Genomic DNA, 27,395 nt, shown 5'->3' with positions numbered 1-27,395 from the left:
GTCATCCAGTTTTTGACCTAACTGGTTAGCCAAAGAAAATCTTACTTACACATTCCTGAACTTTGTCCTACAAATTCTGTTCAACTGGCAAGTTAGACTCCACTATCAATAAACAATTAAATATTGAATATTTGTAAATTATTCTCACCAAATAAACCTCAAATCCAAACATAAAAGCACCAAAACTCAATTCCATAGTCAAAAATACCACCAATTCCAGCATGCACGGCCTCTATCCTTTACTCGTAAAAGGTTGTAACTAACTAACAGAAACTAAAAATCTATTTAACGTCTCGAAATATGGCTGTCACGCTATACATTGTGTGCCTTGTTGAAAGTCCAATACAAAATGGTTGATCACGTGTAATCACGCTGGAGGAGTCAACTTCGAAGCTCCTCAGGAGATGAACACCACGCTCAGACGGCGACCATGAGCCAGTGTGTAGGGAGGGGAACAATAGAGAACGCACAGCAATATATCCAGAACCCAAGGTATGACGCTCCTTGCCTCACAAAGCTACCCTTCCTCTGTACACGTGCCCGGCAGACCTCACAGGCGTCAATAAAAAATAAATCAATGAGCAAGTAACCCCTTTAGCCACCAAGGCCTACAAATTATACACTTGGCTTCATAAAGTGATCGACGCGCGAATAATTAAATTAGCACCACCAGATAAAAAAGCTACTAACAAAATAGGCTTGCAACATTCCGAAACCAAACCTATTCAAATCCGCATTTCAATGTTGGACTTGGCCCTGCTTGCAGGGTCATCCCGAAACTCTTTGCCTTCCCCCTAGCCTATATGGCTGTGATGGAATTGGTGAGCTCAGGATTCTGAACACTTTAGCGTTGGTTAGCAGTGCAAAGTGCGTGTGTTGTCTGCCTTACACAGGCTCACATTAGGAACCCCCATGGTAGAAACTGTATTCACTATGTGTGGGGTGCCTGAAATGAAAATAATAAATGTTGCGCAATGGTGGGCGCAGATTCTTTTGTACCATTGTGTAAATGTTCCCTTTAAAACATTTGCCATTTCTGTGTGCCTTGTGCTTGCCTGCCTGAAATGGGTTGCAGGTCTAGTGCTCGAAGTGACCAAGGCTGGCTCCGCCCCTTGGGTGTGTGTCTCACACCCCCCAGCTTTTGGAGGGAAGCCTGGGAGCCTTCTAGAAGGTTCTGGCCCTTTCTGGTAGGTGGGGTGAGGGGTGTGTATATATAGAGGAGCTGAGACTCCATGTGTTCAGAGTGTGCAAGGTACCACCGCAAGGGTCTGTGTGCTGGCCCCTGTGCCCATCGATCCCCCTCTGTTTTCCACAGGGCCAGTGAGAGCCCTTTACTGGAGTGCCACGATATAGGGATTGACTGTTCCTAAGCACTGCTGTCCTGTACCGATGAGTGCCCACTGACCGCTGATCTTGCCTAGCACTGCCTGCCTGCTCTCCTTCCCTAGCGCCTCATGAGCGCCATAGTTCGTTTGCCTGCACTCCAAGGAGGTGAAGAGCGTGGGCGCTACCTGCTTGTGTGGGGCCCTGACTGAATGCTGGGACCTAGCGCCTCGTGAGTGCTATATTCAGACTGCTAGTGAGGAGGAGCGGATGTCTGCAGCGCTGTGCTTCCAAAGCGCTGCGAGGGAACCCCGGTGTGTGGGATACACCCAGCCTGCATCTCCAACTAGCAGGAGCCCCCCTGCTGTTGGGCACCTCCATCGTCATGTCCCCAGGAGAAGAATCCACATTGCCCGTGGGGCTCCCTTGTGCCAGGGAGAGCCCCACGTTTCCAGGAGGAGCGGGTGCACTGCCCACCCCGTGGTTGTGACGCATAATAGTGCTGCCTGGGGGAACTGGATATCTAGAAATACAGCGGGAGCCCATCCCGCGTTGTTACCGCACTGTGCCGATTTGGAGATACAGCGGGTGCCTACCCAGCGTTCGGGCATAGTTAGAAACCCAGCGGGAGCCCACCCACGGGTTTGATGCCAATGTTGGTGGGAGCCTACCCCGCACTTTGAAGTTGCCAGAAATCACAGCGGCAACATGGGTTGTGCAGAAGAAATGTGCCGCCGCGCGGCCAGAGACAACCCGGAAGCCAAAGTCTGGTTGTGGGCGGGGCCTTGGGAGGCCGTCCGGAGCCTCGCGGGCTCCCTATCGAAGTCCCGAGCCCTGGGGGGGGGGGGGGTAAAGTCAGGAGGGGAGCCAGGTACGAGGCAGGAGCCTACCCGGCCTCGCGTGAAGCCGCCGGTGAGAGGCGCAGCAAAGGCGGGACTCCCAGGACCGGAGAGAGCCCCGTAGCGTCAGCGGCCTTCTGGAAAGTAGGGCGGAGAGGGGCCCGAGGCACATTGTCGGTGCCCGCCCCGCTGCATTGAAGTCCCCGCATGCTGACTGCCGGTGCCCGCAGAAAACCGTGCGAAGCCCAGAGAGCCAGTCAGTGGGGCTCAGGCTTCCAGCGGTTGGGGGGTGTGTTGTGGCACATTGCTGGTGCCTGTGCCCGGTGCCAGTTTTCCTTTGAGGGCTACACAGCAGCCATGCCGGTGCGGGCTGCCGCAACGTGGTGCCATTGTTGTGACTACAGAGTCCCAGAGGGGACTCCAATGTGGCCATAGTGGTTTTAACTCACCCTGCTACCCCTGTTGACAGCTGCATCAGTTTGGGCATTTTTGTTGATATTCGAGCCCCAAAGGGGAGCTCCAACGGACCGGGACTCACCTTGGGCACCGTGGTGCCAGTACTCTGTTTGGGCTTCGCAGCTGTGCCGCACCAACGCGGGCAGCTGCACCGAGGGGGCAATATAGTTGTTGAGTCCAGAAGAGGGACACCTACCTGGCCAGTAACTTGTGGGCCTTATTTTTGTACTGCTGCAACATTGGTCAAAGCTTCCTTTTAGAGTCCAAGAGGGGGCTCCCCAGGCGCAGAGGCGCCAGAGACTACTCTGCGGTGTGGTGGACAATGATTTTGGGTGTCACAATGAGCACGCTGCTGTGCTGATGGTACACATAATGTTTCCTTCTTACTTATGTTCTATGCCCCATGCCCATAGGATTATGCCTACTGCAGGAGGCTGTTCACGCTCAGGAGAACGCCTCACGTCAGGCAATGAGGTTCTAGGTGTCACCAGTTTTGCCTTGCTGATTTGATGTTTATGCCCAATGTGACCTATGCCCATTTTTACGCATAGTGTGATGGTATGCTTAATGTTGCATTTTATGCCAAGGCTAATATGATTAGATGAATTTGCATTACTATGCCTGACCTGATGCTTTCATTCCAGGCCTACGGCAAAGGTGATGCATGCCTGATTCTAAAGTTATGATGTTTTATGTTCCTGCCTGATTACGCTTTCAGGCCCTATGCTAATGAGGATGCCTTATGTTTAGGCCTAATGGTTACTGCAATGTTGCTAGGTACCTGGACTTGCCAGTAGGTATTGGCTGTTACACATTTATTGATGGTCTTGCATTTACCCCCTGTGCTCTAGACAGTTCTGGCAGCGGCCCGAGTGGCCCTTCCCTGTAAATCATTCCCCTGTAAAAGTGCTACCTGGTGCCAGTTGGCACTGTGTTATATGTGACTGTGATTACAAGTCTAATGTGTTTTCTTAATACAAAACGCCACTTTTTCACAACCTGGTGTGGAGTCTCTTTTGCAGTGTGCTCAGTGTGTTGCCTGTGAGTGTGGACTGCGCAGATGCTTTACACATTGCCCTGGAGTTTAGCCTATCCGCTTCGCACCAAAATGGTCCACCCTATAATTAATACCTGCATCCTAACTCAGGTGCCCTACAAACAAGATGCGCTTAGGCAATGTTAGTTATGAACTTTAAAAAACACTCTGCTTTTTTAAACTGTAAAATGTAGTATAATCACACGGTTGCAAACATGACTTCAAACATTCACCTAATATAGAACCATGAAATGCTGATAAGCCAACAACAACCTCAGCTGTACTCTTCACACAGACATTTTCAAATACATAGCATCACTCAAACTGTAAACTCTGTGAACTTATTTCATGGATGAGCACCAACAAGGAAGGAAGATGGCTGCCTGGTTCAGGAATATATAGAGGATATGAAGCTTGTTAATTGACATGTAATGTTTTAAGTTACTGCTGTGTTGATTGGCAATAAAGAGGTATGCATAATATTGGCTTCCGTACCTAGCCATAAAATCATGACCAACCGGTTTTCTCTCAAACATGTTTCATGAAATCCAGCTGAATGCTTTTTCATAGGGCAAATTCACCTTAGAACACACCATAATTACTAGAATTAGTATGGTACCATCTACAAATGATTTATATTGTAACTAAAATCTGTTAGCAACCTTTATACATTCTCCTTTTTGTGACCCTGAAAACCTGCCATTTACTACAATGCATTTCAATGGGGACCATGCCTCACAGTCCTGTAAGTGCTGCCACAGCATGTTGTCCATGTTGTTGCCAGACAATAAAGGGGGGGTCCATTTGGGCCCCACATATATGCCATTTGGGGTCTGGGTGTGCTCATTCTGCCCACTTAGATATTTGTATCATTTCATTTTCAGGATACAGGGACCAAGTAATGGCTGCCAAAGCATATTGTTCAGGTTGACACCAACCAATCAGGATTGACTAGTCTCCTTTAAATTGGCCAATCAGAGCATATCTGAACATCAACTGTCCAGATATACACATATCTTTTTCCTTTAAGATCTCAAAAACTACTGAACAGATACATATCAAAACCCAAAAAGTCCGCTTTCTGGACCGAAGCTACCTTTCTGCTAAATTAGGTGTAATTTTGTCCTGCGGTTGGGCTGTAGTCCTGTTTAAAATTTTGGTAATTACTATTGGAAATGCACTTTTTTTGAGCCCCACCTTTTTCTCGTTCCCTGCTTGACAGATCAGCCCGAAACTTTCCATGTACAATAAGACTCATCAGCACACTTTTTGTGGAAAATTTAATGAAGATTCGTCAATCTGCACCAAAGATATAGGCAAGTCAAAAAATGATTTTCCTATGGAAACATAATCCTAACTGAAACTACCTACTGGCGACCACTAGTAGGACAGATGTATACATAGAAACCTACGGGCTTTCACTGCTCAGACTTCCACTGAACTGCAGGTGAGAGCTATAGGCTTCTTATACACACAAGGAACAAATGTGTAGTCGTTTCAAGCAGGGAGGAAACTTTAGCCCTGAAGAAGACCCCAGATCCGTATTGGACTCATTGTGAGGGCTGAAACATGTTGGCATTTGATTGAATCAAGGTTAACTGAGTGATAACCCACAAAATATAACATTGTCGCACTTATATTTTTATCCACACCCCCTGTACCCTACTAATAAAATACTTTCTTATGGATTTACTGTGAGGTATTTTTAACTCACTCTCTACTCTCTTTACTGGACCCTTGCTTTATCCAGCTTCTTTGTATCTAGGAACTTTCAAAGAAAGTATTCTGCTCGAATCTGCCCTGGTGAAATCATCCTACCAGGGAGTGGATATGCGCCGATGATGAAGCATGTCATAATAGTGGAGTGTAGCGTCTATTCTAAAATCTTTGGATGCCCCAGGGAGATTAGTGAGCTTCTACTCTTGTTCCTCACTTTTTCTTCCTCTGTCTACTTCTTGGCCCAGTTGCCCTTTTGTGAAAAAGTATTGTATTTGGGAGAACTCAACTGGCCCAGAAAATCTCCCATTTTCTTGGTGTGAGACAATTTTACCACTCCCCCTGACTACACTGCAATACACTTCAAATCAGACGTGACACATTGCTGCTTGTACGGGTAGGAGTTACAGAATGCACTGAGCCACTGCATGGCTTCTTTGACCTCTGGTAATGTAACCCTGGAAATCATACCATGGGGACATTCTTATCTGTCATTACTCCTATTGATCTGTTAATGTTGCAAACTTACACAGCCACCTGCACTAACACCTCCCAATAAGATCCAGGTGACAACTGTCTATTGGGGCATTGGCAAAAACAAAACAATCAACAAGAATTAAAAGCCAGACTTTACATTAGACATGATTGTGAGAAAGAGCCTCTTTTGCATGGTTAGCCCCCCACTTTTTGCCTAGTTACGATTTAGTATCAATAGTAGTGCACAGGGTCCCTGCCAACCAGGTCCCCTGTGCCAGTGCTTCTTCCCTAAAGACAACCCCCCAATTAGTTATTTACCTCTGTAAGTCCCTAGTAAATGGTATCCTGGGTACCTAAGACCTGGGAGCTAAAGAGTGTCCCTTGAGACCACCTCACGGGGACCATGCCACTGCCCTTGCAGCTTGCATGGCCCTATGAGAGAGAAAACAATGAAGTGAACATGGCATACTGCCTGGGTGCCATGCCAGCTAACACTGCCTGAAGGCATTGGTAAGTCACGCCTCTAGCAGGCCTCACAGCCCTAAGGCAGGGTGCACTATACCACAAGTGAGGGCATATATATGTATCTTGCTAAATCTAGTATTTAGGTTGCTTCCCCAGACCTGGAAACTAGATCTGGGACGACCTAAGTGGAAAGAAGACAACGCTGCAGAGAAGACTGAAGATGATGACTGCCTTTGCCCCAGCTCTACCGGCCTGTCTCCTGCTTTTGCGAACCTGCGACCGGTCTTGCAGCCAGCAACCTCTAAAAACCCTTGGAAGACTGCTGCTTTTGAAAAAGACTCTGATCTCCATCGGACAGCTGACCTGTCCAAGAAGTAACCAACTTCGAGGACACCGGATCCAGACAGACCAGTGTCTCCTGCCCACTCTGCAGCAGACGCCCCCGGTCCGAGTGGCTCCACAGTGCAGTGAAGTCTCCCCAGTGATCCTGACCTCATGTCCAAAATTGACGGACTGCACAGGACCTCCACGATAGTGCCTGCAGTGTGAATCCAGAGGATCCCCTTGTTGTGTAGTTCCTGTAGTACCCATACAGGAAATGCGTGTTTGGATAACAAACTGTGGGATTGGTGGCAGACTGGTTCCGTACACCACCACAGAGAAATGTTAGCCTGTTTGCATTTAAGCTCGCTCACAGTGCCACTAGTGTCTCCTCTTATCGGGGATAGAATAGTTTCTGGCAAACTTTATAACAAGACAACCTTGATCCCTCAGGATCCTGGAAACAATGTACTACTTTTCGCTCAGTCCCTCATGCTCATTTAGTTTATCTCAGAGATACACAGAATAAACAGTCTGGGCATTTCAATAAGGGTTTCATGAACAGTTATATTCTTGATTAAAATATATGAGCTGCAACAACCACTAGACAGTAGCAGAGGTATATGATTAGCAGTACAGTGACTATAAAAGCATAGTACAGTTCTATCATCTTGCAATTAGCATGAATAAATACATGAACATAAAATGCATGGTAAAAGTGGGAGTACTCCTAATATGCCTATCTAGATGTACCGAATTGTACGTAGCATGTGAGTAGGCGTGAAAGCCAAGAATCCCTCTAGGATTTACTCAAACCCCATTACCTGAAGTGTGAGAATGTAGGAGCCCATCTTGATCTCGAGTTGGACACCCCGCGAGGGATGTTCAGACCACTGTCAGCTGGAGCCTCAGCGTCTATGGTCAGTGTGTCGGCCAGGAAGTCTCAGTTCCCTCTAACTAACACTAGTAAGAGGTGCTATATTTATACAGAAAGTATCTAAGGTTGCTTTGTCCCTTGTTACTTGTATTAGCCATTGTTGGGTTTGATGAGGATGTATGGGATGAATGGGGTACGTAGATATGGGGAGGAAGGTGGTGTAGCCCCAGCCTGGTTTCTAGGAACTATTAGGAATATTCATTCATACTGTGTGAGTCAATTGATGGAGTTATAGGACTCTATTTTTTAGGAGAAACCCTCCTTTTGCACCCAGGACTAGAACTAGGTAAAAGGTTCAATCCTAAAAAGGCTTGTTACAGTGTAGTGTAGGGGAGGTAATGTAGGTGAAGGGGTATGATGTTGCACAGGCTCATATATTATGGTACATATATGAAACATAACACCCGGAACGCGACTGGCTTCAGTAAGAAGACTCCCTGGCTCTTGGTGAGTGGAACCGACAGTTCCCCTATGACCCTCTGTATGTCTACTTACGTCTGCTGTCCTTGGCCGTCCTCCTGCAACTACGGGTGCCACGCCTGAAGCCTCTTTGATGAAATAAGAATTGAAAAGCAATAGACACCCGACATTGAAATTTTGCAGCTGGTAGTGTATGTTTGGTGCTGCTTTGGGGGACCCCTGTACTTAACCTAACCCCCAAAGCTAGGCCCCTGAAACCGATTTACTTGCCTGCAAGCAGTGTGGCTCAAGGCACCTCCGTCTCCATTGGAAAGCATTGGGCCGAACTCTGATTTTGACCTCCGACCCCAGCCGCCCCTGTGCGGCTGGTGGTGCAGTTTTGATACTCACCTAACCCCTGGCCCTTGCTGACTTTTGGCTCTGAAGACTGGTATTGTAAGTGCAGTACTTACTTGTTTAACCACAATTTGTTTTCCCCGTAGGATAACATAGGATAACATAGCACTGTGCTGAGACATTTCTAAGTATCGATTTTTCAAAGAGAAAAGTATTTTTTATCAAAAACATCCTTACCTTATTAAAAAAATCTTGGTCTTAAAATAAAGTACAAACACAGTATATCTTTCTAAAATTGGTCGGCATCTCCTTCTTGAGTCGTGTGTCCATTATTGATCACTGTTGTGCAATAAATGTCTTACAGTCCTCTGTCTTAAACCTAAGGCTGCTCATACACACTACCACTAATCGAGCACTTTGAGTTTTACATTGAGCCCTGTACACTTTTGATGTACCCCTGCACGATATTATCACCTAGTAGCAATATCATATACAGAGCCAGCTTCCTACAATTGTGAAGGAAATCACAATAGGAAAGACAAGGTGGCAAATGTAGACATAGGTCACAAAGATCTCAAGTGAAGCTACATCTGCACATGTGGATATTGCATCCTTTCATGTGCATTTGAATGCTGCAGAATAAAGGCTTAGAGTTTGAAAGTAGATTTGGTAAATGTCCAGATAGGAGCAAGGACATCTGATATCTCTACTGCAAAGCCTCAGATTTGGAAGATCACTTAAGAAGCAATAATATCTGTTTTCATGGCATGATAAGAAAAGGCGGAGACTGATGAGTTAACTTTTTCCAGAGGATCTAGTCTTTGTTTTTTAATGTAGATTTTAGCGAGCCGCTAGAATTTTGGAGGACGGGGGCTTGGAGGCGTCGTGCCTCAGAGGACCCGGAGGCTCAACATCTTCTTCACCGGCAGCTCCCGGCGCCGTGTGACCCGGCATATCTTTCCCTTCACCCCTCGGCTGCCAGCCCCCTTTTGCGGATTGCTTTTCCCTCCCTGCCTCCGCTGTTGACTCCGTCATCCCGAGAGAGTCACTGGCTGGACTCTTGGGGGCGCAACATGTTCGCCTCGACCAGCGCTGTCCTGCGGGCCCTTAACACATTGGCTAGGGCCTTCTCCTGTTTGTGGGACTCTTCTGAGTCTCTGGCAGCATACCAGGAGACTGGTCAGGTGGACTTACGGCATAATGCTTTGGATGGACGGGAGCTTGCTGCGTTTATTCTCAGCTCCGGACATCTCGAGGTGCTGGGCCGGGCCATGGCTTCCTCAGTCGCTCTCAGTCGCCATGCTTGGCTTCGGGACGGGGTGTTACCTGAGAATATTCGGGAGCAACTCATCGACCTTCCGTTTGATGGCAGCCTGTTATTTCATGCCCCGACCGACTCCGCCATCCAACAGCTCTTGGCAGAGCTCCGTCTTCCTCTGTCCCCTCCTCAGTGACTGCTGAGTTGGGTTGATTCTGGGCCTTCTTAGGCCGGTTGTTCTGGCTGGCGAGTGTATGTTCTGGCCATTTGCGTCCTTTCTTGGGGCTTTGGCATTGTTGGCTGCTAGATTGCGCTTTTTTTTTCTCTGTGTGTGTGCTTTGCCGCAGTTGTTGTGCAGACTTAGCCCTGAGATTAGTTCTTCTGCTTTGCTTGGGCTGTTTGTCAAGCCTCCTGCGGGGGTGTTTTTTTCCCCGTGGCTCCTTTGTTTTTCCTCTGCTGGGGAAGGTCTTCCAAAGAGGGTTCCCATATCTTGGGACTTATCGAACCCTATGTGGGGTAGTGGTAGCTGTCATATGGCTTACGCTCTGCTAGGGGGTTCTGGTCGCCTTCAGGTGCCTGTTCTCCGTGGTGTTTATGTAGGTTGCTTTTGCTCCCTGAGATCATGTGTGCGGCCACTCGTAGTGGTGTGCCAGGCATCTCCTCCTCTCCCTGCTCCTGCTCTGAGGTCTGGAGTGATCCTTTGTTCTCCCTTGCCGGGCGCTGCCTACTCGGCCTTCCTGGGGCCTCGGGCTGTTCTATTTGCTTCGGGCTGCTTTTCACTGTCATCGCTGTTCTGGCTGGCAGGTTGCTCTCCATCTGGAATGGGTTTGCCTTCTTTTCCCTCATTTCCTTGGGTCCTCTAGGCTTCTTCTTCCGCTCTTCGTGTCTTAGATGGAGCGGCAGCTGGTTTGCCTTGTGTGGGAGTGTGGTGCTTCGGCCTCTTTGACCTTACCCTTGGTGTGTATGGGCCTCTTCAGCGCTTAGATACCTCTGGGTGATATAGCGCTATATAAGCTTATAACATAACATCCTTTGGAGTCAGTGGGGCTCTGCTTGTGGGAGTTCCCATTGCCTGGCAGGGACGAGGTTCTACCTGGTCTGCAGATCTGGTCCCCCGTGGGGCCCTCTGTTCTGTATTGGCTGGTGGGGACCTTTCGCAGACCCTCCTTCCCAGGGGGTATTGCTTGGGTATCTATTCTATGTGAAGTAATCTGCGCCTAGTAGTCTAGCAGATGTACGAGTTACTTGCCTTCGCTAACAATGTATCTGGTAGAGACGATTCTAGCCACAGATTCCTTCACGGCCCGCCCTTCTTCCCCTATTCTGCGAGGACCCTTGGGTTGGTCTTCGGTACCGCCTCCCGTGGGGGGCTGTGTCTCCTGTGAGTGCTTCCTTGTTCTTGACAGGTGGCTCCGTCTGAGGCGGTTCATTCCTCCTTGGTTCTTTGGAGGATGGGGTTCTGGTGCCCTGCCGCTCTGGCTATTCCAGGTTTGGGTGGGGGTTTGCTTCTGTCCCTGTCCTTCTTCCCCTCCTTCCATTGCTATCCTCTGATTAAGGGTCAGCTTGCCATGTTTTGCCATTGTCCCTTGGGGGTGGTTGCTCTCTATGTTGGGGTGGCTTGGAGGTTGTTGTAGTAGTGGAGGGGGCAGGGGAGGCGAGAAAGGGAGGATAAGGGAAGAGACAGTAGGGAGGGACGAAGAGAAGTCTGTCTAAAGACCGACTGGATAGGTGAAGACCAAGGAAGGAATCCACGGCCCATCTCACCTATAACTAAACTAGGTAGCTCCATCGGGTATTAGAAAAGTTCAGTCTCAATACAATGAGAGAGGGGAGAAGGAGAGACAAAAATAGGGGGAGTATGCGGGAAGATGACAGTATGGACGAAAGGAAGGTGCAACAATGCGGTTTAACAGTATACCAGAAAAAGGTCTACAATTACTCGTTTACATCAAACAATCAGCAATACATTTGGCGAGGAAAGAAAGGAGAGAGAAAAGAAGTGGGGGGTAGGTGAGGTGAGAACGTGAGGATAAGGGAAGAGACAACCGTGGAGACGAGAGGAAGTCTGTCTAAAGACCGACTGGGTAGGTGACGACCAAGGAGGGAATCCATGGACCGTCTCCTCTATAGCTAAACCAGGTAGCTCTATCGGGCATCAGACAAAGTAGTCCGGTCTCGGGTTTCAAGGGAAGAGGTTCGCAGAAACAGGATGGGAGGGAGAAACGGCTGGGTAGGTGACGGTCGAGGGGGAAGTCCCAAAGCCCATCTCCTCTATAGCTATCAGGTAGCTCCACCGGGCTTTGGTCAAATAGCTAGGTCTAAATGGGAAGTGTTGGACTTGGCCCTCTTGGCAGGGTCATCCCTGAACTTTTTGCCTTCCTCCAATATTCTCTCTGACCTGTTTTTGTTGGTTTAATGACTCTGGGCACTTTACCACTGCAGACCAGTGCTAAAGTGCATATGCTCTCCCTGTGCAAAATGTATATGTGATTGATGTCCATGATTGGTTCATTGGATTTACTGTCAGTCCCCAGTAAAGTGCACCAGGAGTGCCAGGGCTTGTGAATGCCAATACTGCTAGTCGACCTGCAGCGCTGGTTGCGCCAATCACAGAAGCAGCCTTTTAAAATGTGTCTAGGTCTGCCATTGCAGAACCTGCGTGCAGTCTGGTACTGTCATGCTGACTGGGCAAGTGCACACACTTACCAGCATCTAAACCTTCCCTTTACTTCATATGAGTCACCCCTATGGTAGGCCCTAGGGCAGGGTGCATTGTAAGTGTAAGGTAGGACAAGCCCTGATGTGTGAGGCATGTCCTAATAGTGAATTACAGCCAATTTCGTTTTTCACTATTGTAAGGCTACCTGTTCTCTTAGGCCAAGAAGGGCTGCTGGAATTATTACACTCTATAATCCCAGCAGGCTCAGGTAACATGGTAGAAGGTCAAGTTTAGTATGCCTGAACTCAGAATAATAAAATACTTCTTTTAGTAAAGTTTATTTTAATAGCCTGTGTTTACAAATGCTACTTGTAGAAAGTGAACATTTGCTTGCCTAACCATTTCAGCCCGCCTCTGCTAGGATGTGTATTTGCTGTCTAGGTTGTGTGAGTGACAGGGCTGGGGGATGACAGGTGGTGAATGCAAGGATTACACCTCGTGGGTGGTGGGAGTGCCCCTGGACTCTGAATAGAGCTGTGCTCTGCCACCACAAGGCTGGCTCCACCTCCTGGGGAGCGACTGATGACTCAGACCGACACCTGGCCCAGGAAGAGGGAAGCCTGTCAACAAATTACTCCCGGCTGCCCTTGTCCCCACAATGCAGGCTCCACCTCCTGTGGAGCGTCTGATGTGCCATCCCTGCTCCCTGAAAGGAGAGACACAAGTTTACCCAACAAAGTGCTCAGAAACTGAAAGAAGTTATGCACAGGCCCCCCTGGCCTGCCAGAACAAAGGAAAAGCTGCATAAAAGTTGGAGCCCTGCTCCTAGCAAACTAGATCTTGTTTCCCACAACGAACCTCTGCCCAACTAGAAGGAAGAAGCTGAAGGACTGATCTGCAGTCTGCCTTGCTGAGGAAGGAGAGGAGAAGACCTGCCAAGGACTTTGCAGAATTGTGCTTGAAACTTTCTCCAAGGGCTTGTCTGAGCTTGCCCCCTGAACGGAACTCCAGGACCAGTGGGTTCCTTGTGCCTTGGCTCGTCTTGTACTTCGAGCCGTGTGTGCCTCTCGCCGGAGCTGAGTCTGCGCCCCCATCGCCCCCTCCTAGGGCTGTAGCACTCGGGATCTCGCCTGCCCTTTACCCGTGCGAGCCTCGCTCAGTTGGAGTCGCTCTCTGCCCCCGGGTCAGGCTGCCTGCTCCTCTGCCCCTGCCTGCCATTAGGAGCGCGCTGTAGCGCTCGCTCGTCCCTCCAGCCGGAATTCCTCTGAGGCCGGTGATCAACGCTGGGACAGCGGCCCGTACGTCGGAACGTACCCTGCTGCCCTGCTTCACCCCCCCTAAGAGACCTTACAGGCCGCGCCGCCCTCTTTTTGGAGACCCCCTGTAAAATCGGTACTGAGGTCGTGGGCCGCGCCTGCCTGTGTGCACGCACCCGCTGTAGTAGAGATCCGAAGCCACATTGGTGCCCCAGGCGCGCCAGACTCCTACGAGCCGCCCCCCTGCACGAGGGACGACTAACCCAAGAAGTACTCCTGCCTCTCACCTTTGGTGCACCGACGATCTCCGTCCACCCCTCTCTCAGCCAAGCGTACGCCTGCAGTGCCCAGGGCGCCCCCTTACCAACGCCCGCAGCGCACCGACCCTCTGCACAAAGAGTATTTAAGCTTGCACTGGGATCGGGCCGCAACGTTTTATTTCCCTGTAAATCTCACTGTGCGCGTCGGACTGCCTTAAGAGAAATGATACGCTACTTGAAAACCCCAAGGTACATCTGTGCACCAGAAGCTTACCCCACACCTCTACGCACAGGGCTGGTCACGGGCTCGGGGCCTGCAACATTCTTCTTTCCCTGTAGCCCTGTGCGCTCCGCAACTGCTGGTGTACCCCCGGTCTGCGTGAAATCACCTCGCAGTACGAGCCGCACAAGCTGGGTACGGCTCGAACCATTGTTTTACCTTGTTACGTCTCGTATCCCTGAAAAGTGCCAAGGACGCTAAAATCACCCCGCAGTACGAACCGCACAAGCTGGGTACGGCTCGTACCATTATTTTGCATTGCCCTAGGGCAGACATGCCAACCCTCCCGATTCAGGCGTGAGACTACCGATTTGAAGGCTAGTCTCCCGCCTCCCGATTTGTACAAGCAAAAACCCGATTCGTCGAGGGTTTCAGCTGACAGGGCTTGGTAGTGTGTTAAGTGCTAACTCTTCCAACAAAGAGTGGCGATGCAGGGGCTCTCGAAGGGGTGAGAAACCAACAAAGCGTCATTAACTTGGGAATCGTCTTTCAAAAACTTGTTAAGTACTTGGGGGGGGGGGGGAGGTGTTTCAGCCCGGGCTGCCACAGGGGGGTGGGGGTGCATGCACTACCAACAACCTGCCAGGCCAGAGCCCAACACTTGCATCACCCTCTCTCTGCCTGCCATTGGGCTCCATGCTTCTGAAAGGTAAGAAAAAAACGTGCATTTACGTTTCAAATGTCCGATCCTACAGCAGCCACTTCCAAAACCCATAAATGCCAGTAACCCGATTCAAAGCCCCATTCTCCCGATTTATTTTTTAAAATCTCCCACTTTGCTCTCCTGAAATGTTGGCATGTATGCCCTAGGTGTATGCTGGGGATTTCATCCAACTGGTGCGCCACACCGTACGCCTTGTTGCCTTGAAGAGGTACGCCGCGCACGCCTGCTCACGCGTGAGGCGTGAGCATCGGGAGGGGTACGTGTTTTCACCCGTTCGAAGCGCCCAGAAGCACTACCAAACGCACAACTTGTTCCAAAGGGCCCCAAAGTTGTGGAAACCCTGCAAGGATTATTTTGGGACATAAGAAAATATTTAAAAACCCTAAAAGAAGCATTTCTCAGGATTAAGACCCTTGCCAAGTAAACTCAACCTGGCTGTGAAGGAACTTTGATAATTTGAACTGCAACAGAAAGAACCTTTACCTATTTTTAAGATCTTGTGGCCTAAAACTGTGTTGAACTGGTCTTGTGATAAGTCACTGCTGCATATATATATATATATATATATATATATATATATATATTTTATTTTATTTTTTTTTTTTTACATAAATGAACCGTATTTTTACAGAACCTAAGTCTGGTGTCCATTTGTGGGGGGAATCAGTGTGTTTTACTGTGAAAGGTCATGAATGTTTAACTGTAGCGCCCCGAAGTTTAGCCTTGCCTGCTCGCCCAACGCAACCTAAAGGGTGAGCAGGGGTCATTCTGAGGAGTAGTTCTCTTGCCCTGATTAGAGTGGTGGTTTCTGCCTGGCTTTGGTGTCAACCTCAGCCAGCCAGGAATCCCATTTCTAACAGGAAACAAATAAATAACATGGAGTGAAGGAATCAATTCATCAGAAGCATTTTTACTTCTTTTTAGACGGAGGTTGTTGAGGGGGTTTAGCCTATTTTCAGGAGGCAGTGTTTTCCATATCCAAGGGGCTAGGCCGGAGAAAGAATGGTTTTAAGTTTTCTTTATATTAAACTTTTAACAATAGGGAGTTAGGGCTTCTTGAGGAGCAACTTCCAACAGATAGTTAAAGTTTTTGGCTAGGCAGACAGAAGTGTTATGTGGAAGGGCCTTGTGTGTCATGCAAGTTACTTCAACTCGATGTATTCTTCAAATAGGATCCATTTTAGAAGTTTTGGGTCTGATGTATTATCGTTGAATCTTTTCCTTTCACTACCTATTATACGATTGGAGACTGTTAAATCTTAGATTAACTGTCTTCTGACCTCTTGCTAAAACAGCCAACACCTCTTAGTTAGAATTACACTGCGTGCATGCCGTTTCTGTCCTCCCGATCTTTTGTGCATCCACAGCACATTCTGTCTGGTTCTGTTTAGTTTGAGGGTTGAGCCCTGTATAAGCATTCCATGTTTTTTGTTTTCCTGAATCGTCTCTTAATTTTTCCATGCAATGGATCCAAAGTTGGCTAAAACCTGAGATAAATGTTGAGGCTATTGTCAGAACCCCTTTTAGAGGACCACCGGCCACGTAGAGGTTACTGGGCCCAACCGTTGTGGTTAAGGACTTTTATTCCTGGTGTCCCTAGGCCTGACCTACTATGTATTCTGCTCAACTGGGCCAAGTACCCCTTCTATACTTGACTGCTGGACCACATCTACCATTAAGTCAAGGCTGCCTTGGGGGGGAGAGGATGAGAGTTTTAATACAGGTCACTGAACACAACTCATAACTCAAAGTGCAAACAGTCTGAACAATAAATCAATGTCCAGCCAAATACTTGCTTTTATAATCAAAAATGTTATTTTAATTCTAACTCTGCACATGCAGAGATGCGACAATCAAATGCAACAACACAATCCCCCTTGAGGTCAGGGTTCTAGTAGTTGTCAGTCGAATCCCTTTCCCAACCTCCTTCATGTAACATTTGGGGTTTTTCCTCAGTTACTGGTGGCCACATCAGGGAATGCAAACTATTAGGCCATACTCAAGAGTTCCCTTTGACTCTTCAGGATTTTAGTCAAAATTGTCTATGGTGCCACAGGAACATCTGCACCGAATCCCCCGGGCCCCAAAGTTCATAGTTCAAGACTTACCTCCTCCTGCTGCGCAGAACCATTCGGCGTAGCATTGGGTGCCCTCAGCACGGGCACTCGCAAGATCAGGTCCTGCTTGGAGAAGTCTTGGTGCTCGCAGTACATGCGGAAGTGTCAGGTAGGTGCTGGCTCACTATCCAGAGGGAGTGGCTGCTCGCCCCACCGATCCGAGCAGCTTCCATCTCACAGTGATTCGGTAACTCTAGCTCTCCCTGGCGGAGGGAATTCAGTCCTTTGGCTCCCAACTGGAGTCGTGGAAGGGCGTGCCGTCCTCCTTTGAGTCTTCCTGGTCCATGTGTGTAGGTCAGGGCAGATCCTTCAGTATGGCTAGGCTTGCCAGTCACAGCCTCACATCGGGCCTGGTAAATGTTTCGAATTTTTTGATGATTTGGTCCAGTCAGCCCCTCCTGGAACATGGTGTGGTCTTGTTAACTTCCAGACGTAACATAGATCTTGTTCATGTGGTGGTCAGAATCAGAAGTCTCCTCATGAATAGTCACCAACATGTGCTGACCATATTTAATGTCCCATTGATGAAGCCCAAAAAAAATGTCCTTTGTATGTTCTGTGAAATAATTGACGGACACATAAATTCGGCGTCTATCAACCATAAAAAAAAGACCACTCATCTTTTTGGCAGCATTGAAAGGAAGCACGCTAGGATAGGGAGTAGTTGGTTAGGTTTCTTTATTAAGTGTAGGATCACAGCACCACTGATCGCGCGGCGTGCCAACAGTTGAGCCGTCGCTCCTCGGACTCTAAGTCTTCACCTTCAGATTCTAGTAAGCAACGCCATAAGAAGAAGTCGAAAAAGAGTGTTCGCTCTCAGACGTCCCCATGAGGCTCCCGGGAGGCGGACGAGGGGGATAGGGGCTCCAACCCTGCGGCTCCTCGGGAGCCTGGGAGTCCCGCGGCCTACCCGCTATACCCGGGTCCGTCGGCGACACCCAAACAGGTGCAAGAGTTTCTTCCTGCCATGGACTGCATGTTTAGGCCTCGGGCTCCCGCCGGCACGCATGCGGGCCCTGCTGTCCCGTGTCCAGATCCTGCTGGCCTGGCGGCACCGCCTCTGGCCCGGAGCCACTGGATCCAGCTCCCTTTGCTCCGGCCCCGGCGCTGCCCTTGGCTCTGGCACCAGTGCCGCCCCTGGCTCCGCCACAGGCACCGCACTGGGTGCCACTCATCCCGTCCCCGCCCCGGTTCTCAGAACATTTAGTTCCGACCTGGGTTCCGCATTGGGATGCGATTCCGATTCGGCCTCGGCCCCCGCCGCTCCCGGCGCCACTGGCCCACTCTCAGGCTTTGGCTCCTTCTACTCTGGAGCCGGATGAGGACAGGGACGGCTGCGAGGACCCCCTTGCGTGGCAGTGTGACTCCAAGCAGGATTGGGTGGATGACCTTCAAGATGCAGGTGAACTTGTGTCTTCTGACCTGGGGTTTGCCTCCCCTCCGCCTACTATGGAGGAAGGTGCTTCCTACACTCTGGTGCTGCGTCGAGCTGCGGAAGCTCTCCATCTCGACCTCCCTTCAGTGACCCTTAAGACCAACCTCCTTATGGAAGTGCGCTAGACGGCATCTACGTCGTCGGAACCACTGCTCCCTTTCAATGAGGCCCTGACCGAAGTCCTTTGGGCCCTTGGTTGCGGCAAGCCTCGGGGGCACCGGTGGATAAGAACGTCGCTAGGAGTCATCACCTGCCACCTGGTGACCCTGCCTTCTTGACTACTCACCCCACGCCTGACAGCATGGTCATTCAGGCCTCGACGTTGCAGAGTGCCTTTCCCACGGCTCCGCCGGATAAGGACTCTAAAAAGTTGGGCCAATATGGCAAGAGGTTGTCCTCCTCGGCCAGCTTGGGGTTGTAGTCGGTTAATACCGCCTGCCTATTGGGCCATTACTCCCACACCATGTGGGATTTGGTGGCGGAGGTTCTGCCTCAGTGTTCGGAAGAGGTCCAGGTCGTCCTCTCCCAAGCGATTGCCGAGGGCAAGGATGCATTGAAGTTTGCCATCTGGTGTGGTCTGGACACAGCTGATTCCTTGGGCAAGGTGATTTCCACGACTGTGGCGTTGCGGCGCCATGCCTGGTTGCGGTCTATGGGGTACTCGCTTGATGTCCAGAGCTCCCTCATGCACATGCCCTTTGATGGCTCTCACCTCTTTGGCGACAAAAGGCTGACAATGCCCTATGGCGCTTTAAAGACTCACTGGCCACGGCCAAGTCTTTGGGTCTTTCCACGATGAGAGCCCTACCATGCCGGGGTTTTGTTCCTTTCATGGACAAGGTAGAGGCGCCCAGATGCGCTCCTCCACAAAGCCTGCGCAGAACCTGCCTCAGCGTGGCCACGGCTTCCGCAGGGGCGGGTCTGGTAACCAGCGGGCGGGACAGTCCACCTCCACACCTGCTGCTTCCACCTCCAAGCCTTCCTAATCCGGGCTTCAGGAGGCACCCCACACCGGTAGAAGGCAGGGTTCGTCACCACCTCCACCACTGGCACGAAATCACATCGGACAAGTGGGTGCTGCAGATAATCTGGCAAGGTTACTCGCTCCCCTTTCTGCCCTCGACTTCAGCCATGCCACCTCGGTACCACACCATGTCGGGGGATCATTGAGCTCTTCTCCATTACAACGCAATTTTTACAACGCAGGATCCTTTACAATGGAAGCCTTTACAAAACATGACATTACATAGCAGATGCTATTAGAACGCATGCCATTACAACGCAAGTCTAGGTAAGTATATTATTTTTTAACAAATGTAATTAATAAACATTGACTTAATTTTATTTATTAAATACATTTTTTATTAATATATTTGTAAATATATTTAAATATTTTTTTAAAATAGTGTAGGTGTATAAAAATATTTAAAATCCAGTTAGTGTAAAACCCAAACCCAGCCCTGAACCCTAAAAATACCCCTGTACCCCATAACCCAAACCCAGCCCTGAACCCTAAAAATACCCCTGTACCCCATAACCCAAACCTAGCCCCGAACCCTAAAAATACCCCTGTACCCCATAACCCAAACCCAGCCCTGAACCCTAAAAATACCCCTGTACCCCATAACCCAAACCCAGCCCTGAACCCTAAAAATACTCCTGTACCCCATAACCCAAACCCAGCCCTGAACCCTAAAAATACCCCTGGACCCCATAACCCAAACCCAGCCCTGAACGTTAAAAATACCCCTGTACCCCATAACCCAAACCCAGCCCTGAACCCTAAAAATACCCCATAACCCAAACCCAGCCCTGAACCCTAAAAATACCCCTGTACCCCATAACCCAAACCTAGCCCTGAACCCTAAAACTACCCCTGTACCCCATAACCCAAACCTAGCCCTGAACCCTAAAAATACCCCTGTACCCCATAACCCAAACCCAGCCCTGAATCCTAATACACCTGTACCCCATAACCCAAACCCATCCCTGAACCCGAAAATAAAACCCTATACCACATAACCCAAACGCAGCCCTGAACCCTAAAAATACCCCTGTACCCCATAACCCAAACCCAGCCCTGAACCCTAATACCCCTGTACTCCATAACCCAAACCCAGCCCTGAACCCTAAAAAAAAACCCTGTACCACATAACCCAAACCCAGCCCTGAACCCTAAAAATACCCCTGTACCCCATAACCCACACCTAGCCCTGAACCCTAAAAATACCCCTGTACCCCATAACCCAAACCTGAACCCTAAAAATACCCCTGTACCCCATAACCCAAACCCAGCCCTGAACCCTAAAAATACTCCTGTACCCCATAACCCAAACCCAGCCCTGAACCCTAAAAATACCCCTGTACCCCAATAACCCAAACCCAGCCCTGAACCCTAAAAATACCCCTGTACCCCATAACCCAAACCCAGCCCTGAACCCTAAAAATACCCCGTACCCCATAACCCAAACCCATCCCTGAACCCTAAAAATACCCCTGTACCCCATAACCCAAACCTAGCCCTGAACCCTAAAAATACCCCTGTACCCCATAACCCAAACCTAGCCCTGAACCCTAAAAATACCCCTGTACCCCATAACCCAAACCCAGCCCTGAATCCTAATACACCTGTACCCCATAACCCAAACCCAGCCCTGAACCCGAAAAAAAAACCCTATACCACATAACTCAAACCCAGCCCTGAACCCTAAAAATACCCCTGTACCCCATAACCCAAACCCAGCCCTGAACCCTAATAATACCCCTGTACTCCATAACCCAAACCCAGCCCTGAACCCTAAAAAAACCCTGTACCACATAACCCAAACCCAGCCTGGAACCGTAATAATACCCCTGTACCCCATAACCCAAAACCAAATATTTACAATTATTTAAATTAATGTATTTAATTTATTTTTAATATTAAATGTTTAAATAAAATGACATACTTACCAATACTTACGTTGTAATGTCATGCGTTGTAATAGCATCTGCTATGTAATGTCATGCGTTGTAAAGGCATTCGTTGTAAAGGATCCTGCGTTGTAATGGTGTGCATTGAAAAAGAGTGCGTTGAAAAATAATGCATTGTAAAAGTTGCATTGAAACGGTTGCATACCCAAGAAGGACAAGGGGGGCCTGCGCACCATCTTGGACCTCTGGAACGTCAATCCATTCCTCCAGAAAGAGAAGTTCAAGATGCTGACTCTGGCTTAGGTCCTGACTGCCCTGGGCCCTGGAGTCTGGATGGTAGCATTGGACTTGCAGGACGCCTATTTTCATATCCCCGTCCTGCCGGCCCACCGGCGTTACCTGCAGTTCATGGTAGGCCAGGAGCATTTTCAGTTTGCCGTGCTCCCTTTCGGCCTTACCAGCGCCCCTCGGGTGTTCACGAAAGTGATGGCGGTGGTCGCAGCTCATCTGCGCATGTCAGGGGTGTCAGTCTTCCCTTGCCTCAACGACTGGCTGTTGAAGGCGGGCTCGCCCCAGGCAGTCGTCTCCCATCTCCAGACTACGGCCGACTTCCTGCAGTTGCTGGGGTTCTCCATCAATGTGCCGAAGTCGCACCTGAGTCCCTCTCAGAAGCTCCCTTTTATCAGAGTGGTTCTTGATTCGACGCTGTTTCGGGTTTATCCTCCCGAGCAGCGAGTCCAGGATATTCAGGCTAAGATTCCGCTCTTTCAGCCTCTAGCCCGGGTTTCAGTCAGGTTGACCCTCCGGCCTGATGCATCCTGCTGGTGACACATGCCAGATGGCATATGCGGGCTCTGCAGTGGGACCTGAAGTTCCAGTGGGCACAGCATCATGACAACCTGTCCGATCTCGGAGGGCGCTGCATGACAGTTGCAGTGGTGGCTCACAAATCGCGACTGGGTCAGTGGCAGATCCCTCTCCCTTCCCAACCGGAGCACATAGTGGTGACGGATGCATCCCTCCTGGGATGGGGAGGCCACATGGGAGAGGCGGAGATCAGAGGTCTCTGGTCTCCGGCGGAGTCCAGGCTTTATATCAACCTTCTGGAGCTGCGGACGATCCGGCTTGCACTGAAGGCATTCCTTCCCTCTGTCCGGGGAAGTGCAGGTGTTCACGGACAACACCACCGCCATGTGGTATTGCAACAAACGGGGCGGATTGGGGTCGTGGACCCTATGTCAGGAGGCTCTGCGCCTCTGGACATGGATGGAACATCAAGGCATTACCTTGGTGGTTCGACACCTGGCAGGTTCAATGAAAGCCAGGGCGGACAAACTCAGCCGCCGTGCATGGTGGATCACGAGTGGCATCTGAACTTGGATGTGGCGCAAGGTCTCTTTCTGCAGTGGGGAGAGCCTTGGTTAGATCTGTTCGCCACATCTCAATGTCATCAGTTATGCGCGTTGGAATTTCCAAGGTGGCACTCGCTCGGAGACGCTTTTCGTCTCGAGTGGAGCTGCTGTCTGTTGTACGCCTTTCTGCCTATACCACTTCTGCCCAGAGTGCTGAAGAAGATCAGGCGCGACCAGGCCCAAGTTATTCTTGTGGCTCCAGACTGGGCTCGAAGAGTATGGTATCCCGAGCTACTCAGTATGAGCATTGATCCCCCGATCAGTCTGTTTCTTCGGGAGGATCTTCTGTCGCAGCAACAGGGGACGGTCCTCCACCCGAACCTATCCATCCTCCACCCCCATGCGTGGAGATTGAGCGGCGACAGTTAACAGCTTTCGATCGTCCTCCCGAAGTCTGTAATGTCATTCTGGCAGCCAGGCGTCCCTCCACTAAAACAGTATACGCCTGCCGATGGAACAGATTTCTGGCAATGTGCACAGCAAAGGCTGTGAATCCCCTTTCCGCCACTCTTTCTGAGGTTCTTCTGTTTCTCCTATCTTTGGTCCAGCAGGGCTCTGCTTTGGGCACTATCAAAAGCTATCTTTCTGCCATTTCCGCCTTCCTGAGGCTTACTGATCACCCTTCTCTTTCTAAGTCCCCGGTTGTTAACCGCTTTCTCAAGGGTATTACACACACGTTTCCTCCCGTGCCCTTCATAATGCCTCAATGAGACCTAAATCTTGTCTTTTCCGATGTGCGCTCCCTTTGAGCCACTTCATCACTGTCCTTTACGTCTTCTTACTCTTAAGACAGCTTTCCTGGTTGCTATCACCTCTGCCAGAGGAGTGCATGAGCTCCAGGCCCTTTCTTCAAAACCTCCTTTCCTTTCCGTTCATCCGGACAAGGTGGTTTTAGGGACCCATCCTTTTTTTCTGCCAAACGTTGTCACGCCCTTCCACATCGGGCAGACCGTCACTTTGCCCACCTTCTTTCCTCCTCTGCATCCTTTGTTTCTTTATTGTCCTTGCTCTATTCTACGAGTCCTCGAAAATTCTAGCAGCTCGCTAAATTCTACATTAAGAAACTACCGAAATAAGACGCCCACAAAACGTGTAAGTCTTGAAGCCCGAAGGCTTTCGCACACTGTTCCACCAAAAAGAAATGGAAGAAAAGGGGCCCTAAACAGGCCCGTAGCAAGGACTGAATCGGCGTTGCACACGGAAAAGGAAAAAACTGACGTAGGCCGCACGGGGCGGATCTTATGTGACCTCGCTGACGTCACATACATGGACGACGCCTGGGCGGATTCACGTGATGTCGTCCCGCCCCCAGCGCGCAGGGATGCTGTGGCAGAAAAGTTTCCGGATCCAGTCTCACGCCTGGGGATAATTCTACTGAAGGAATCTGCGGCTAGTAATCTCTAGCAGATACACCGGTTTACACTGTTTAGTACCATATCATATTTCATGGAAAATCCTTCATAAAAATCTGCCACCTTCCTTCTCGCAACTCCTTGAAATTCTCACCATTACACCGCTTTTGTTAACTAGGGATATGCAAGTTGCATTACTTTCTATTTGTGCTGCTTTACCCCAGAGCAACAGGCCCATAATACTTTTATTAATCTTGCCTTTCCCGGTGCTGGATAGTCAATTGCACTCACTGTGCTGTCCAGTAAATACCCCCCAAAAAACGGTGCACTCTCACACGTGTGCGGACACTGAACATTGTAACCACATATCTACGATATGAAGTTAGCTCCATTATCAAAAACTCGGGTTGGTTTTCAAAAGCAATACAAAATTCCTAACCTGTTATCTGCGTCAAGTCTATTTATGTAAAGACAATTGTCTTTCAAACAATAAATACACATAACACATATTAAAATGTAACCCCCAACCCTATGAACACCCAGACATGCAGGGGCCACTCGGACAGCCGGGCTCCATACCAGAATCACCCCCAAGGGACAAGGCTCTGGGCGCGGCAAATACCAAACTAGTGTGAACTTCACCAACTTCTACCCAACAAGAGGTCAGCGCTTCAGAGATCGTGGGGGTCCCAGAGGTCATGCAACTCCAACGGTGAATGTTCTCCCTCCACCCAGATCCCCGTGGGGGGGTCGCTTGGCAGGGTTTCTGGATACTTGGGCCTCCCTCACCTCAGATGCTTGGGTTTTTGAAACAGTGCAGGGGTTCCACAGAGTTCGACGACTGCCCCAGCAGGTGTCACACCCTCGCCCCATCTGTTTTACAGTCCGCGTCGCAGAGCTCGACGAAGTCTCTGCGCTTCTGCCCAAGGGGGCCCCTGTCGATCGGCACTGCTTTGCAATGGATTCCTATCTTTCTCATCGACAAGTCCGATGGTGGCCGGCGCCCGATTATCAACCTCCGGAAGTTCAACGAGTAGCTAGTGTACTGCCACTTCAAAACGGAGGGAATTAATCTCCTCAGGTACATTCTGTTCCAAATGGACTGGATGTTGCGCCTATATTTGAAGGAAGCCTACCTGGTGGTTCCAATATTTCCACCAACGCCGGTTTCTGCAGTTCTACTGGACGGAGCAAGTTTTCAAATTCATAACGTTACTGCTCGGCCTGTCGTGCCATGGTGTTTTACCAAGGTGCTCCGCCCGGCGGTGGAGTTTCTCAGCGCATACGCATGATTATATACCTGGACGAAATCATGCTCATGGCGCAATGTCTCAGGGGGATGGTTACGCAGCTCCAGACCGCAATCGATCTCCCATAGGGCCTGGGGTTCATAATCAAAGGAAAAAAAAATCAGTGCTCTCCCTATTCCAGAAGGTGACCTTCCTGGGCTTTGTCGTGGACTCTGCATAAGCGTTGCTGAGCCTCCCCATCACGGAAGATGGCCAAAATTCAAAATAAATTGCGTCAGATAGCCAAACCTCAGAAATTGCTCAGTCAAATTGCACGCCTGGTGGTCCTCCTCTCATCCTCCATCTAGGCTGCCTTCATTATTGGGGCCTGCAGCGCCTCAAGGCTCACCATCTGCGGAAGTGAAGTAGTGTGGCTCACTGGTTAGAGGCGGCAGACCCGAGAGCAGAGGACGGCCCGGGACCAGGGTTCGATTCCCGGCGCGGCAGGTTTCTGGACCAGGGTCAGCGGACTCGATAATTCTCTCGCCTCGGTGCCCACTCTGATCAGCGATCACACTCGGCAACTCTGGGCATTAGCTTGCCTCATCTTCACTAACGGCCCAACCAGACCGCCGGGGATGCCTGGTCTCACCCTGGAGATACCCATTAAGGGACCATCTCTCAGGGAAGCCAGGAAGGGTTTCGCAGCGGTCGAAGCGCCTTGGGACCCTCCGGGTAAGTAGTGCGCTATATAAATGCCTATACATTACATTACAAGGGTTTGAAATACACCCAATCGGTGCCCCTTACGTAGAAGTGAAAGAGGAAATTGCTTGGTGGTTGAACTATATGAAGGCGTGGAACGGGCGTGCAATATTCGGCTTGGATCCCGACTTGGTTATTGAGTAGGAGGTAAACAGGTCCGGCTAGGGTGCCCGATGTAGGGATTTCTCCACAAGAGGAAGTTGGTCATTAGAAGAGCAAAACCTACACATAAATTGTCTGGGTCTGCCAGCAGGGTAGTTCACTGTCAGTTGTTGGACCAGAGACTGGATCCAATCCTGTGCGCTCCTAAAGATGGACAATGTTTCAGCTGTCCATTACATCAATCACTTGGGGGGGAAGGGGGGGGGGGGGGGGGGGGTTACAGGTCCCAGACGCTGGCGGATCTGGCGAAGGACTTCTGGAACTTCTGCCTAGAACACCACATCTTGGCAGAATATCTTCCGGGCCAGGCCAACCAATTGGCGGACTGGCACTCTAGACACCTTCATGACTCCAGCCTGTGGAGGCTGGACCATCAGGTCTTTCAGTGGCTCTCGACCCTATGGGGCCCATTTGTGGTTGTACGGTTTGCATCCCGTCTTGACCACCAGATTCCCCGGTTCGTCTGCTGAAGGCTGGACCCGCTGGCAGCAGCCACAGATGCTTTCCTCCAGGATTGGAGTGCGGAGCGGGAAGAAGCGTTCCCTCCATTCTTGAGGATCTTAAAGTCGTCAGCTCAGGTCTGCCGTCAGGCAGCAGAGGTGTTCATGGTGACCCCGCTGTGGAGGACGCAAGTTTGGTTTCCAGTTCTTCTGGAACTTTCTTGGGATTCTCCAGTTCGACTCCCCCCGTTTCCACATCTTCTGTTGAATCCAGACCAAGTCTTGTGTCGCCTAATTTCACAGGGCTCCCTGCAGTTGATGGCATGGCGTATTTCAGGCCGCGCTAGTCGCTCCCAGGCCTTTCGCAAACTGCTGAACAGCTTTTGTCCAGAGCGTGGGGGTAGCACCACCAAGCATTGTGATGAGTTAGTTGGTGTCTGCGACAGAACCTGGATACCGAGGTAGCAGACCTCATACAGATTTTGAATTTCCTGTCCAACCTAGCTTCAGACGGTTTTGGCTTCCTGTTCGATCAACAAGATCAGGTCAGCTACTTCGGCAGGGCATGCACTGATAGAGGGGGACCCAGTGGGTGAACACCTTTTTGTTTCTAGACTGTTGCGAGGGATTCGCCTTTCTCTTCATACAGTGCCATTCTATGCAGTCTCGTAGGAAGTGAATCTAGTCCTGAATCTTTTCTCTCTTGGCAACCGAACAAGTATCTGTCCTCAAAGGAGCTCTTGGCCAAATTGTCAATGCGGTTGCACTTAATCTCATGCAGGCTAGTCTCGGATGTGCGAGCCCTAGACATTTTGGCAGGCCTTTTTCCCCGGATGGGGTGGTTTCCACAGTAGGTTGACTAAGTCG

The sequence above is a fragment of the Lissotriton vulgaris genome, chromosome 2_1 (genome assembly GCF_964263255.1).
Source record: "Lissotriton vulgaris chromosome 2_1, aLisVul1.2, whole genome shotgun sequence".
NCBI lineage: Eukaryota > Metazoa > Chordata > Amphibia > Caudata > Salamandridae > Lissotriton > Lissotriton vulgaris.
The sequence above is the reverse complement of the archived record's forward strand: the minus strand, read 5'-3'. Positions refer to the sequence as shown.